The sequence below is a fragment of the Lepus europaeus genome, chromosome 17 (assembly GCF_033115175.1).
Source record: "Lepus europaeus isolate LE1 chromosome 17, mLepTim1.pri, whole genome shotgun sequence".
Classification (NCBI taxonomy): Eukaryota; Metazoa; Chordata; class Mammalia; order Lagomorpha; family Leporidae; genus Lepus; species Lepus europaeus.
Window position 1 is genome coordinate 56,744,312 of NC_084843.1, and position 14,602 is coordinate 56,758,913.

Consider the following 14,602-nt stretch of genomic DNA (forward strand, 5'->3'; position numbering starts at 1 on the left):
ACAGGTCCATTGATTGTAACAAGTGCACCAAAATCGTAGGGGCTGTTGATAATGGGGGAAGCTATAAATATGTGGGCACAGGAAATACAATGGGAAATCTCAGCATCTTCCACTCAATCTTTCTGAGTCCAAAAGTGTTCTAAAATAAAGTTATTTTTTAAAAAGAGAATACTGTGGTCCCTAAATGGATTGTATGTGTTGGGTGGCAGGTACTAGTAAAAGTAACAAATAGCCCAATTTGAGATTAATTTTAAAGAATCATCAGACTTCATGCTGATTAAAATATGTGAGTGAATGAATGAGAGGAAGAAGTCAAGGATTGCTTTTGTGTTTGGTGCTTGATCATCAGAGCCAATAATGGTACCATTCAGAGAGACAGGGAAGATTGGAGGAACTACAATTTTGAATGGTGGTTTGGAAATAAAAATTTCCATTTTGGACATGTTGGGCTTGAAATGACCTTGAGATATCTGTGTGCAGAAACAGCATTAGCTTGATATATGATGTATTTGGAGCTTGAGACTGAAGGGTAAACAGGAAATACATTATTGAGAATCATCAAACTGCAGGTGGCTTTTAGCCCATACAACTGCATGATATCAACTAAATAGAAAAGTGTGAAAGAGAATGTAGAAAAGGAGAGGAAAGGAAAAAGAAAGACTCTGAAATATTCAAATAATTAATGGTCAGAGGAAAAGAGTACCAAAAAGGAGACCATGGAAACATTAAGCGCATGATATCTAAAACAGCAAGCAGGAAGAGTGCTTCAAAATGGAGAATGTAGGCAAATGTATCAATGTTAGTAAAAATAGATGGGGTAACATTCTGATAAACCATGGCCATTAGACTTAGTAGCAAGGAGAACTTGAATAACAGGAATAGTGAAGAACAAATAGGAATAGTGAAGAACAAATGCACTGGAAATGGTTTGAAGAGCAAATGATATTTGATGCATTGCAGTTGATCTAGGTAAACATAAAAACATCAAAAAATTATTACATAAAGAAAAACAGAGATCAATGAGTATGTTTAAAAGAAGGGCCCAGAGAAGATATTAGATTATTTTCTTTTTAAGACAGGGGATTTTGAAGAATTTTAGTATACTTTTGGGAATATGTCACTAATGAAGTATTTTTTTTTATTTTTTTATTTTTGACAGGCAGAGTGGACAGTGAGAGAGAGAGAGACAGAGAGAAAGGTTTCCTTTTGCCATTGGTTCACCCTCCAATGGCCGCCGCGGCTGGCGCACTGTGGCCAGCGCCTGCACTGATCCGTAGCCAGGAGCCAGATGCTTCTCCTGGTCTCCCATGTGGGTGCAGGGCCCAAGCACTTGGGCCATCCTCCACTGCACTCCCGGGCCATAGCAGAGAGCTGGCCTGGAAGAGGGGCAACCGGGACAGAATCCGGTGCCCTGATCGGGACTAGAACCCGGTGTGCCGGCGCTGCAAGGCGGAGGATTAGCCTGTTGAGCCACGGCGCCAGCCTACTAATGAAGTATTGAAGTAAAGTACTTTTGAAGTAGTGAAGGTGTGAAATTCAGAACACAAGGGAGGAAAAGAGACATTTGTGTGGCCCACTCACCTCCTGGAGGAAATGACTGGTCAGTCTCCAAGTCCAATCTAAGGTACAGGTTCACAGTAAAATTCATCCCTTCCTCTCCCATTTTTCTTCTGTGGACTCATGAGCAAAAATTTCATCATACCTGCAATCCAAGCCTTCATACATGAGGGGAATAGTTCTGGTAGTTTATATACCCTTATCAATCAGTGTTTCTGTTTTGAGATTTTTATTTCCTTGGTTGTGCATTTCAAGATGTTAGTATCAAATTATCAGCAAAGGAGTAAATTTTACTTTACACAAATGAACAAATGTATATTATTTTATGTTTTAATATATAAAGGCAAAGCATATAGTTTGGGAGTTACCGATAAATTAGAGAGAAATGGAAAGAAATGCTAGGTTAGACACATCTTCAGAGGTCAGCCTGAGTCAGTTTAAGTGCATGATAAATGTGTTTGATGGTTTTAACAAGGCGACTCTCACTATAAAAGACCTAGTTCCAAGAAAGTTACATTTGTACACAAATATCTAAAACAGAAATTTGAAGGGTACTTTGATCACAGCATTTGTCATTTTTAGTCATATTTTGAAAAACTTCAATTTTGTCTTCCCTGTAAGAGTGATCAGTCAATGCGTTTGTCCTAAAAGAGTCTAAACTCCTCCCTTGTCAGTAACATACTGCTGCTTCCACATTTTCCATAATCACCTCCAGTTTCCTTTGTGTGGATTTCAGAGAAAGGGCCTCCTTTCAGAGGGAGAGCAAGAGAGACAGGGAGAAAGGGAAGAGAGAAGGAAGGGGGGAGGGGTTGACAATGAAAGAATTTTTAAAACCACAGTGTGCTACGCAAATGGAGAATGTCATTGTATGTAGATATAGCTAAGACTAATGTCACTACAGAAAAGACACTACCATTCCTATGCAGGCTCTGGGCTACAAGTTGCATAAACCTATTTCATGAAATTCTACACGTCAAGAGATCACAAGGAACTTTAAGTCTAGATAGGAAAAAACCCAACAGACTAGATATCCAGAGGCCTGGGTTTTAGTCACTGTTCTGCCACTGCCACAAGTGTAACATTGCCCAAGTTACTTTACCTCTCTGAATTACACCGATCTATGGTTTTGTACAATGTAGAATAATCACTAAATTAAAAAAATTGTTAAAATTAATAAAATTTTAAGATAATTATGTTTAAAACAGAAATAACTTTTCATTCCTTCAAATCTTTCAATTAAAAGATGAGAAACCGTTTAAGAAATGGGAAGAAAAGTCAAAGGTGCAATCAAAACTAAAATGGTGATTAAAACAAGAAGAAATTGCTTCTGAAACACTGATCTTTTAATTAGCAACAATGTCAAATGCAGTGTGTTCTTTTAGCTTCATTATTTGAAATCTGTTTCTTGTTTCCCAATAAACTGAAGAAATAAACAGTGATTTTAAAAATTAATTATGTAGCACAATTTCCCTCCAGGAAAACCAATATAGCTTAATTTTCATTAACTATATTGTAAATCGCATTACTCTTTCAGGAAACATTCAAGGATGTTTTTATTTATAAAGCAATAGATGAGAACTGTAATGCATTTATATTATGTCTGGACACTTTTAAAGGGGACTTCTTATTTGAAAGAACCAAGAAGTAGAATTCAACAATAGTATTTTACCTTCTAAACTTTTTAAAATGAGAAATCCAATATATCCTTGAAGCCAGAAATAGTGGCATCCAGGGTTAAACTGCAGCATTCATGATGCTAATTAGCTAACCATGACTGTATGTATAATGAAGATATTAAGCTTTCTCTAAGAACATTGCAACTTGAAATTCAAATAACTAACATTATGGGATAATTGGGAAATATGATTAACTGTTTTAAACACTACTGAAAATGCAGCACAATTCCCTTTCAAGAGGAAGAACAAATATATTCTATAGACAAATGCCAAAACCAGAATTAGTACATAGTCAAGAAAGGAGGTGACTAAGAGTACATGGGTAACCATTTTGAATAAATCACTTTAAAGCTAGTCACAGTGTGAATGAGGATAATTATATGGCTCTCAACTCTGCTCATGGTTTTTTTTTTTTTCTCTTTCAATTGCAAATCTCCTCAACTGTCATGTTTAGTTGTCACTTTGAGATGTTACTATACATGGTAACAGATGAATTTGCTCTTCTGTGAATTTTATAAATGATCTTAGCTCACCAAGCAAAGTCATGATGCTTAGGTTAAGAAAGGCTTGACCTTTGGGTTTTTGAATGCAGTTTTCTATTACAGAGAAGTGTTACAAAGCTCTAGGGGGAGATTTGAAGATATCAGAAAATATTCTGAAATGCAGAAGGATAATCAAAAGTCATTACTTTTATTGATTGTCTGTTTAAATAAAGAAGTAACTAGATAAACTGTTCAACAAGAGATTCCCAGTGAGCTGTATTTTAATAGAAACAGCTAATTTTCATCATCTTGGTTTTTTTTAAATAATTCAAATAATTATTTATAATATCTCTAACAATCTGGAGATGGCCAACAAAAGGAATGCAATGAAATTAGTCCTAAAGCTTGGATTGATGTAAAACTTTTTAGAGGAGAGAGAGCAAGTGAATAGGCAACAAAATTTCCAAAGAGACAACCAACTAGGCAGAATTATAAGCAAGTGCCAGGAAGAAATAAATATCATAATCAATCTGCATAAAAGGAATTTATGTGAAAAACTATGGAACATCTCCAGTGACTAATGCTTACTAGCTGCTAATAAGTGTCTGATGATGACAAAGGAAGCAAAGTTCTATAATAAGATTAGACAATTAAATTCATACCATTCCAGATATATCCGATAGAAGACAGAAACTGAGGGAAAACTAGTATACTAAAATTCAGTGATAATTGGATGCCTTTGATAATGAAATACTGAAAATACTGGTTATTTTGCTCTAAGACCTCATATTACATCCTTCTCCTTTGCCATAAAATTACCCAAAAATCATAGCCATTAAAGACTAAGTCCAAGGGGGTCTTTTTGCCAAAGCAGAAAAATTTGGCAAGTTCCTTGCAATCTGGACTTATATATATCATGCTTTTTATTATTTTTTGAAAGGCAGAGACAGGTAGAAAGATAAATATAGATAGGAAGAGAGAAAAGAACTCCTATCTGATGGTTCACTCTTCAAAAGCCCCGGAAAATTAATTCAGGTCCCCCACCTGAGTGGAAGGAAACCAACTACATGGCCATCATCACTGCAGGATCTGCATTATCAGGAAGCTGGAACCAGAAGCTAAAAGCTAGAGTTTGGAGTTGAGCCGGCACTATGATGAGGGATGTGGGCATTCTAACCAGTGTCTTAACTCCTAGACCCCTCTGATATAATATCTAACCTCCATTACAACAGAAGCCATGGCTTACTATTCTTAGCACTAGGAAAAAATTACCTCTATTTTACAGAGTTCTTGGTGAAAGATGTTGAATTAATTAAGGAAATTAATTAATTAAAATGACTGATTTTTTGTAAAAAGAACAAGGAATATTACTAAATCATGTTAACATGTATTTTTTCCATGAAAACAAACGAAGTGTTTCACTATATATGTGATATGCTATCTTTTATCCAAGAAAGAAGAAATGAAATATAAATGCATACATGCTCTCTCTCTCTCTCTCTCACTTCCCCTCCCTCCAACCCCCCACAGGCATACACATACACAGAGTAGGCAATATTTTCATGGAAATGTGCATTATGAAAAATCTATTCATGGATTTCAAAATTTAATGAAAATAAACCCAAGTTTAATTCCATTTCCATGAACTTTTTGACATACCTATATACATACATTTTTTAAATGATAAATTATTGTTGTGATGACATCCATGGGAAATGGGACAAACTACAAGGAAATGAGAAGAAGCTAGATTTCTCCAACTGTGATTTATTTTAAGGATTTGGAAATATGAAAATGTTTTAAATAATTATTAAACATAATTCCTACTAAAAATCCATAAAAACTAAACACAAAATAAAACAAAGAAATGTAACAGTGTGTATATCAAACCCACATGAATTATTTTAAGTTTATTATAAAATTATTGATTTAATGTCTTGGTGGGTATATCTTAAGACAAATAAGAATTGTAAAGAAATAATAAATATAGTAAATAATTTTATTATCACATTGTAAATAATTATACAGTAATTTTTAACTTATTAAATTTAATACCTATATAAAATATGTACATATATAAATTATATAGAGTAACATGATTAAAAATGAATGAAACTCAATGAGATGCAAGAAAATATAGACAATTAAGAAAATAATGCGTGATGTGAATGAGAAATAAAACAAAGAGATGGAAGTCCTTTATAAGAATCAATTAGAAACTTTAGAACCAAAAACTTCAATCAATAACAGCAAAAAAATACAGCTGAGATCTTCAACAACAGAATAGTCTAAGCATAAGAAAGAATTCCTGGTCCTGATGACCAGATTTTTGAAATAACCCAGACAACAATATAGAGAAAAATATTTTAAATGAATTAAATTAATTAATAAAAAATAATAAAAACAAAACTACAAAACTTATGATACCATTAAGCAAACAAATATTTGTGTTATAGGGATACATGAAGAAGAGAAGGAAAAGGCATTTTGAACCTGCTGAATGAAATACTAGCTGAAAACTTCCCAAATCTTAAAAGAGAAATGGACATCCAGATACCGAAAGCCCAGGTGACAAAAACCTGACTTAACCAAAAAGACCTCCAAGGCATATTACAGTCAAATTGTCAAAAGTTAAGAACGAGGAGAGAATCCTAAAGACTATACAAGAAAAATGGCAAGTTACACACTGAGGAAAACCTGATAGACGAACAGAGGGCTTCTCAGCAGAAACCCTATAGGCCAGAAGAAAATGAGATGATATATTCAAGGTCCTGAAAGAAAGAAGAAAGAAAGAAAACTTCCAACCAAGAATACTATATCCGGTGAATCTATCCCTTAGAAGTGAAGGAGAAATAAAGTGTTCCCCAGACAAATAAAACCTGAGAGAAATCATCACCACCAGACTGCCCCTACAATAGTGCCTGTAGGGAATCCTACATTAGAAGTAAGAAGATAATAGCAACAACCATGAAAATATGCAACAGTACAAAATTCAAAATCAAAGCATATACATAAAAGAAACAATCCACCTTACCATGACAGAAAGCTTCCAAAACATAAAAATAATAAGTGAGGCAGAGAAGAACAGAATATATAAAACAATCAGTAAGCCATCAACCAAATCACAGGAGTTAGTTCCACGAATATAAACCTTGAATGTAAATGGATTAAATTTCCTTGTCAAAACATACATGTTGGCTGAATAGATTGGGAAAAAAAGACTCAACTATATGTTGCCTACAGGAAACACGCTTCATAGTTAAACATACATACAGACAGAAAATGAAGGGTTGGAAAAATATAGACCATACAAACGAAACTGAAAACAGGCTTTAGTAGCTATACTTAATCAGATCAAACAGATTTTCAATAAAAAACTGTAAAAATACAAAAAGGATAACTATATATATTAATAGGAGGATTAACTCAGCAAAAAGATATAAAACATGTGCAAAATACAAGATCACCCACAGATATAGATCAAATATTATTAGACCTAAAAGAAGAAATGGACTCCAATGTTATAATGGTAGGAGATTTCAACATCCCACTGTCATCAATGGACAGGTCTTTCAGACAGATATTAAGAAAAATACATCAGCATTGAACCATGATATAGAGAAAATGGACTTAACACTTAAAGAACATTTCATTCAACAGCTACAAAATGTACATACTTTCAATCAGAACAAAGACAACTTTCTAGGATATGCCATATATTATATCACCAGTTGAGTCTCACTAACTTTTTAAAAATTGAAATTATACCATGTATCTTCTCAGACCACAAAGTAATAAAACTGGAAATCAATCAAAAACAAGAATAACAGAAAACTTACAAATACATGGAAATTGAACAACCTGCTCCTAATTGCCAATTGATCATTAAAGAAATTAATACAGAAATTTTAAAATGTATTTAACAAGTGAAAATATAACATATCAAAATATGTGTAATGCAGCAAAAACAGAATATATACAAGGGGATTTAATAGAAATAAATATATATATATATATATATATGAAGTACTTCAAATAAACAATCTAATTATGCACCTCCAGAACTTAAAGCAACATGAACAAATCAAACCCAAAATTAGCAGGAGGCAAATGATAATAAGGTTTAAAGCATAAAAAAAATTAAAAGATCAATAAAACAAAACCTGGATCTTTGAAAAGAGAAACAAAATAGAAAAATTTGTAGCCAGACTACCAAAGGAAACAAAGAGGAAAAATTCAAATAAATAAAATTAGAAGTGAAAAGGCAGACATTAAAATTGATTCCACAGAACTAAGACACTATGACTATACTATTACAGTTTTAATGATTTTGTGACTATTTTAAAATTTATTTATATGAGTGAAGTTGAACACCATTTCATTTGATTATTATTCATAGCCTTTGCCTATTTTTCTACTAAACTATGGCCTTTTTACTTCCTATTTGTTGAGCTCTTTATTTAATGAAGTATTAAGCCATTGACTATATAATGTAAATTAAAAATATGTTATCTCAAAACAATACATAAAATATAAAACTGCAAAAAGGAAGTATTGTGTATTAACCAATACAAAAACATCTCAAAGAAAGAAAAATTACCAGATACACACAACCTATCAAGAATCAATCAGGATCTAAATAGACAAGTATCAACATTCAGCAGTATTTAAAAGTCTCCAGAGAAAAATCCAGGACCTGATGGTTTTTACAACTGAATTCTACAAAACATTTAAATAGAAACAATCCCAACACTTTTCAACCTATTCCAATATATTGAAAATGCTGGAATTCTACCAAACTCTTTTTATGAAGCCAGCATTACTCTGATGCCAAAACTAAACAAAACACAACACAAAAAGAAAACTATAGACCAATATCTTTGATGAACATACATGCAAAAATCCTCAACAAAAGATTATCAAACAACATCCAACACTTCATCAAAAACATCCTAGGCCGGCGCCGTGGTTTAATAGGCTAATCCTCCACCTGCGGCGCCAGCACACCGGGTTCTAGTCCCGGTCGGGGCGCTGGATTCTGTCCTGGTTGCCCCTCTTCCAGGCCAGCTCTCTGCTGTGTTCTGGGAGTGCAGTGGAGGATGGCCCAAGTCCTTGGGCCCTGCACCCCATGGGAGACCAGAAGCACCTGGCTCCTGGCTTCGGATCAGCGTGGTGCACCAGCCGCGGCAGCCATTTGAGGGTGAACCAATGGCAAAGGAAGACCTTTCTCTCTGTCTCTCTCTCTCTCACTGTCCACTCTGCTTGTCCAAAAAAAAAAAAAAAAAAAAAAAAAAAAAAAAAATCCTAAATAAGGATCAAGTGGTATTTGTCCCAGAGATGCAAGGATGGTTCAATATTTGCAAATCAATAATTGTTATAAATCACGCCAACAGGGGCCAGCATTGAGGCACAGTAGGCTAAGCCACCATCTGTGATGGTAGAATCCCATATCAGAGGTCTGTGCCAGTCCTAGGTGCTCTGCTTCTGACCCAGTTCCTGGCTAATGTGCCTGAGAAAGCAGTAGATGATGGCCCAAGTACTTGGTCCCCTGCCACCTGCCTAGGAAACACAGATGGATCCTGGCCCAATCTTGACTATTGGGGCCATTTGGGGAATGAACCAAGGGATGGAAGATTTGTCTCTCCTCTCTTCATTACTCTTTCAAATAAATAAAATAAACCTTTTAAATTTTACAAATAGACAACCAATATCATACTGATTTGGAAAAGCTGAAGGCATCTTCCCTTAGGTCTAAAATAATCAAGAATGTCTACTTTCATCCCTCTTACCCAATATATTATTGGAATTATTATTTTTTTTTTTTGACAGGCAGAGTGGACAGTGAGAGAGAGACAGAGAGAAAGGTCTTCCTTTTGCCGTTAGTTCACCCTCCAATGGCCGCCGCGGCTGGCGCGCTGCGGCCAGCACACCGCGCTGATCCGATGGCAGGAGCCAGGTGCTTATCCTGGTCTCCCATGGGGTGCAGGGAGCAAGTACTTGGGCCATCCTCCACCGCACTCCCAGAACACAGCAGAGAGCTGGCCTGGAAGAGGGGCAACCGGGACGAATCCGGTGCCCCGAACGGGACTAGAATCCAGTGTGCCGGTGCCGCTAGGCAGAGGATTAGCCTATTGAGCCGCGGCGCCAGCCAGAATAATTTTTATAATGATATAATAATGATCTTGCTTAAAGGGAAATCAAGAAATTACATTCACAACAGCTACAAAACTAAATGTTTATGAATAAATTTAACCAAAGAAGTGAAAGATATCCACAATGAAATTATGAAACACTGATGAAAGAAAAGGCAAGGGCATGCACAAAAAACCGAAAGCTATTCTTGTTCATGGATTGGAAGAATTAATGTTAAAATGTCCATATTTCCTTAAGTAATATTCAGATTCAATGCAATATTTATCAAACCATCAATGGCATTTTTAATGCAATTAGAAAAAATACTAAAATTTATATGGAACCACAAAGAGACCAGTTCAGCCAAAGTGATCCTGAGCCCCCCAAAAAATTATGATTGAGGCATCAAAATAGTTGATTTTAAAACAAACTATAAAGCTACAGTATTTAAAACAGCATAGTGTTGGCATTAAAAAAATGACCCATGGGTCAATGGAACAGAATAGAGAACCCAGAAATTAATCCACACACATACAGCCAACCAACTTTTGGCAAAGTTGCCAAGAACACACAACGGAGAAAGGATAGTCTTTCCAATTAATCTTTCTTTGAAAACTGGATATATTTATGTAGGAGAATGAAAATAGAACTCTACTTCTCATGATATAAAACAAGTTCACTCAAGATGGATCAAAGATCTAAATGTAAGACCTGAAACTATAAAATTGCTGGAAGAAAACATAGGGAAACACTTCAAGACTATGGTGTAGACACTGCACTATTCATAATAGCTAATATATGGAATCAACCTAGACGTCCTTTCATTATTAATGGATTGAAAAATGAGGCTTATAATTATATAAATAAAAAATTTAAAAATGTGGTATATATACACAATCAAATATTACTCATCCATAAAAAATGAAATCCTTTTTTGATGGAACTGTAATCATTATGTTAAATGAAACAAGCCAAAGGAAAATAAACACTGTATGTTTCCTCTCATATGTGGAAGGTAAAAAAATAAATAAATAAACAGTTGAACTGAACTTAGAATAATGATTACTAGAAGTTGGTAAGAGTTGGGGGAGGGAATAGAAGTAGGTTGGAAATCAGGTTCCAAAACACAGTCAGATACAAGTTTCAAGGTCTAGTGTTCGATAATAAAGTAGGATGACTACATTTCACAATCAATATGTATACATATACTTTGTACACAGTACAAAGAACTATGAGGGGCAGGTGTTTGTCGTAGTGGTTAAGACACCACTTAGAACATCCTCATCCCATATTGGAGCACCTGGTTTCAAGTCCAACCTATGTTTTTAATCCAGCTTCCTGCTAAAGTGCAACCTGGGAAGCAGTAAACACTTGGCTCAGGGTCTCTGGACTCTGCTACCCATGTGGCAGACTTGCCCAGCTGTTGTGGGCATTTGGGGAGTGAACCAGCAAATGAAACATCTCCCTCTGCCCCTTCTCACTGCCTTTCAAATAAAATGAAAAATAAAAAAAAAATTAAAAATCAATTGAGAGAAAGGACTGCTAGGCTCCAAAAAAAAACAGAGATAAGGAAATTGAAAGGCTCGCTGCAGGGTTTGACTGGTTTACATTAAGCAAATATGTGAAAATATTGAACTCTGCCTCAAATAAAATATATAAGTATTGTGTTTTTCATTTAGATTTTATTAATATTAATACAACAGAAATAATGTAGGCCGGCGCCGTGGCTCAACAGGCTAATCCTCCGCCTTGCGGCGCCGGCACACCGGGTTCTAGTCCCGGTCGGGGCACCGATCCTGTCCCGGTTGCCCCTCTTCCAGGCCAGCTCTCTGCTGTGGCCAGGGAGTGCAGTGGAGGATGGCCCAAGTGCTTGGGCCCTGCACCCCATGGGAGACCAGGATAAGCACCTGGCTCCTGCCATCGGATCAGCGCGGTGCGCCGGCCGCAGCGCGCTACCGCGGCGGCCATTGGAGGGTGAACCAACGGCAAAGGAAGACCTTTCTCTCTGTCTCTCTCTCACTGTCCTCTCTGCCTGTCAAAAAAAAAAAAAAAAAAAAGAAATAATGTAGTTCATAAATACATTTCTAAGAATATAATTATACTTTCCTTCTCTCTCTCTCCCCCACTTCCTTTCAATTTTAATTTTTGTGATATCATATTTTTTTTTTTTTGACAGGCAGAGTGGACAGTGAGAGAGAGACAGAGAGAAAGGTCTTCCTTTCGCCGTTGGTTCACCCTCCAATGGCCGCCGCGGTAGCGCGCTGCGGCCGGCGCACCGCGCTGATCCGATGGCAGGAGCCAGGTGCTTATCCTGGTCTCCCATGGGGTGCAGGGCCCAAGCACTTGGGCCATCCTCCACTGCACTCCCTGGCCACAGCAGAGAGCTGGCCTGGAAGAGGGGCAACCGGGACAGGATCGGTGCCCCGACCGGGACTAGAACCCGGTGTGCCAGCGCCGCAAGGCGGAGGATTAGCCTGTTGAGCCACGGCACCGGCATGATATCATATTTTTAATTTACCTTGTACACAAAGGCTTAATATTCCACTAAATAAAGAGTTCAATGGGTAAGACATACAAAGATCACTGTTCAACAGTAATATAGACAATGGCTATAAAAATAACCAAATCTAAAGGTGTCAATTTCATTCATATACATTAAACTTTTTTTAAGCTCTCTCTGTATATTAACTATCATAATTCAGAGAAATATCTGATATTTGTCTTTTTGGGTCTGGCTAATTTCACTAAAGATAAAGAATTCCAGTTACATTTGTTTTGCTGCAAAAGTCAGAATTTCATTTTTTTATTGACTGGGTAGCAATCCACCATGTATACTTAGAATATTTTCTTTTTACAGTCATCATTTGATGGACATCTAGATAGCTTCCATAACTTAGCTATTGTGAATTGAGCTGTTATAAACATGGGAGTACAGGTAACTCTTTCATATGCTAATATGATTTCCTTTGGGTATATTCCCAGGAGCGAGACAGCCAGGTCATATAGAATAGCTACTTTTAGTTTTGCAAGGAATCACCAAACTATCTTTCATATGTTCAAAAATTAAAATAAAAATGAAACATAACAAAACTATTTAGGGGAATAAATACAAAAGAATTGAAATCAGGATCTTGCAGATATATCTATATTCCCATGTTCACTGCAGCCTTATTCACAATAGCCAAAATATGAAAACGACCTAAATATCCACTGACAGATGAAAGGATAATGAAAATGTGGTATGTGTGCTCGCTTTGGCGCACATATACTAAAACTGGAATGATACAGAGGTTAGCATGGCCCCTGTGCAAGGATGACATGCAAATTCATGATGTGTTCTGTAATTTTTTTCTTCATACTATTTGTTGAATTCCGTACTTAGCATAGGGTTAATCTTATGAGTATAAAACAAGATGAAAATAGAGCTCCATAAAAATTAAGATTGGGAATAGGAGAGGAAGGAGGCAGAAGGGGTGAGAGCATGGGCGGGAATCGGGGTATGGTGGGAAGTATCACAATGTTCCTGAATCTGAATATATGAAATAAAAATTGTGTCCCTTAAATAAATTTTTTAACTATGATATGTACATATAATAGAATATTATTCAGTCTTTCAAAAGAAGGAAATTCTCCTATATGCCACAACACAAATGAACTTTAAGGACATTATGATAAGTAAAATAAACTAGTCACACAATTTCACTTACATGAGGTATCTAAAATAGTCAAATTTATAGAAACAAAGAGTAAAATGGTGGTTGCCAGGGGCTGATAAGGGAGTAAGGGGGTTGAAAGTCAACAGTCATAAAGGTTCAATTATGCTAGCTGAAAAAATTCTCTAGAATAGCTGTACAACATTCCACCCCTAGTTAAATGGACAGCAATTGCTTCCGTATGCCTACTTTGTAAACTTCCTGAATACTATCCTATATTTCAGGTCCTCATAACTTTTGGTTGTATCTCAGATATTTGAGGTACAACATTTAAAATAAAACTATTAGCTGTTTTCTCTGTTTAAAAATATATGCTAAGCACAGTATCACAGAAAATTAAAGATTAAAGTTTGGAACACCACAACCCTTATCAGAGTACCTGGAATCAAGTCCTGTCTCTACTCCTTTTTTTTTTTTTTAAGATTTTATTTATTTATTTGAGAGGTAGAGTTACAGACAATGAGAGGGAGAGACAGAGAGAAAGGTCTTCCTTAAGTTGGTTCACTCCCCAAATGGCCACAACAGATCCAGGAGCCAGGTACTTCCTCCCAGTCTCCCATGCAGGTACAGGGGCCCGAGCACTTGGGCTATCTTCTACTGCTTTCCCAGGCCATAGCAGAGAGCTGGATTGGAAAAGAAGCGGCCAGGACTAGAATCAGCACCCATATGGGGTGCTGGCGCTGCAGGTGGAGGATTAACCTACTGTGATATGGCATCGACCCCTTGCCTCTACTTCAGATTCAACTTCCTGCAAATGTGCACCAGGAGAAACAACAAATGATGACTCAAATACTTGGGTCCATGCCACCCACCAGCGAGAACCAGCTGGAGTTCCTGGCTCCTGGCTTCAGTCCCAACAGTTGGGACCATTTGGAGAGCCAACAAGCATAAAGAAGCTAGGGTTCTCTTGTGCACATGCGCTCCCTCTCCTTCCCTCCCTCCCTTTCTCCCTCCCTCCCTCTCTCCTCCAAACTCCCTTCCTTTCTCCCTTTCTGTGTTGTTCTTTCAAATAAGTAGAAATAACTAAACTTGAAGAATAAAA

General features: G+C 36.5%; 1 protein-coding gene and 1 non-coding gene across 2 annotated transcripts in view; one reads left to right on the plus strand and one right to left on the minus strand.

The window, feature by feature from the left end:
• Nucleotides 1–14,602, minus strand: part of CTNNA3 (catenin alpha 3) — a 1,620,267-nt gene that overhangs the window by 954,293 nt on the left and 651,372 nt on the right. The gene's annotated exons all lie outside the window — the stretch shown is intronic.
• Nucleotides 13,091–13,195, plus strand: LOC133776483 (U6 spliceosomal RNA). Its single transcript, XR_009868412.1, has one exon. It is a non-coding gene; the product is annotated as a U6 spliceosomal RNA (small nuclear RNA).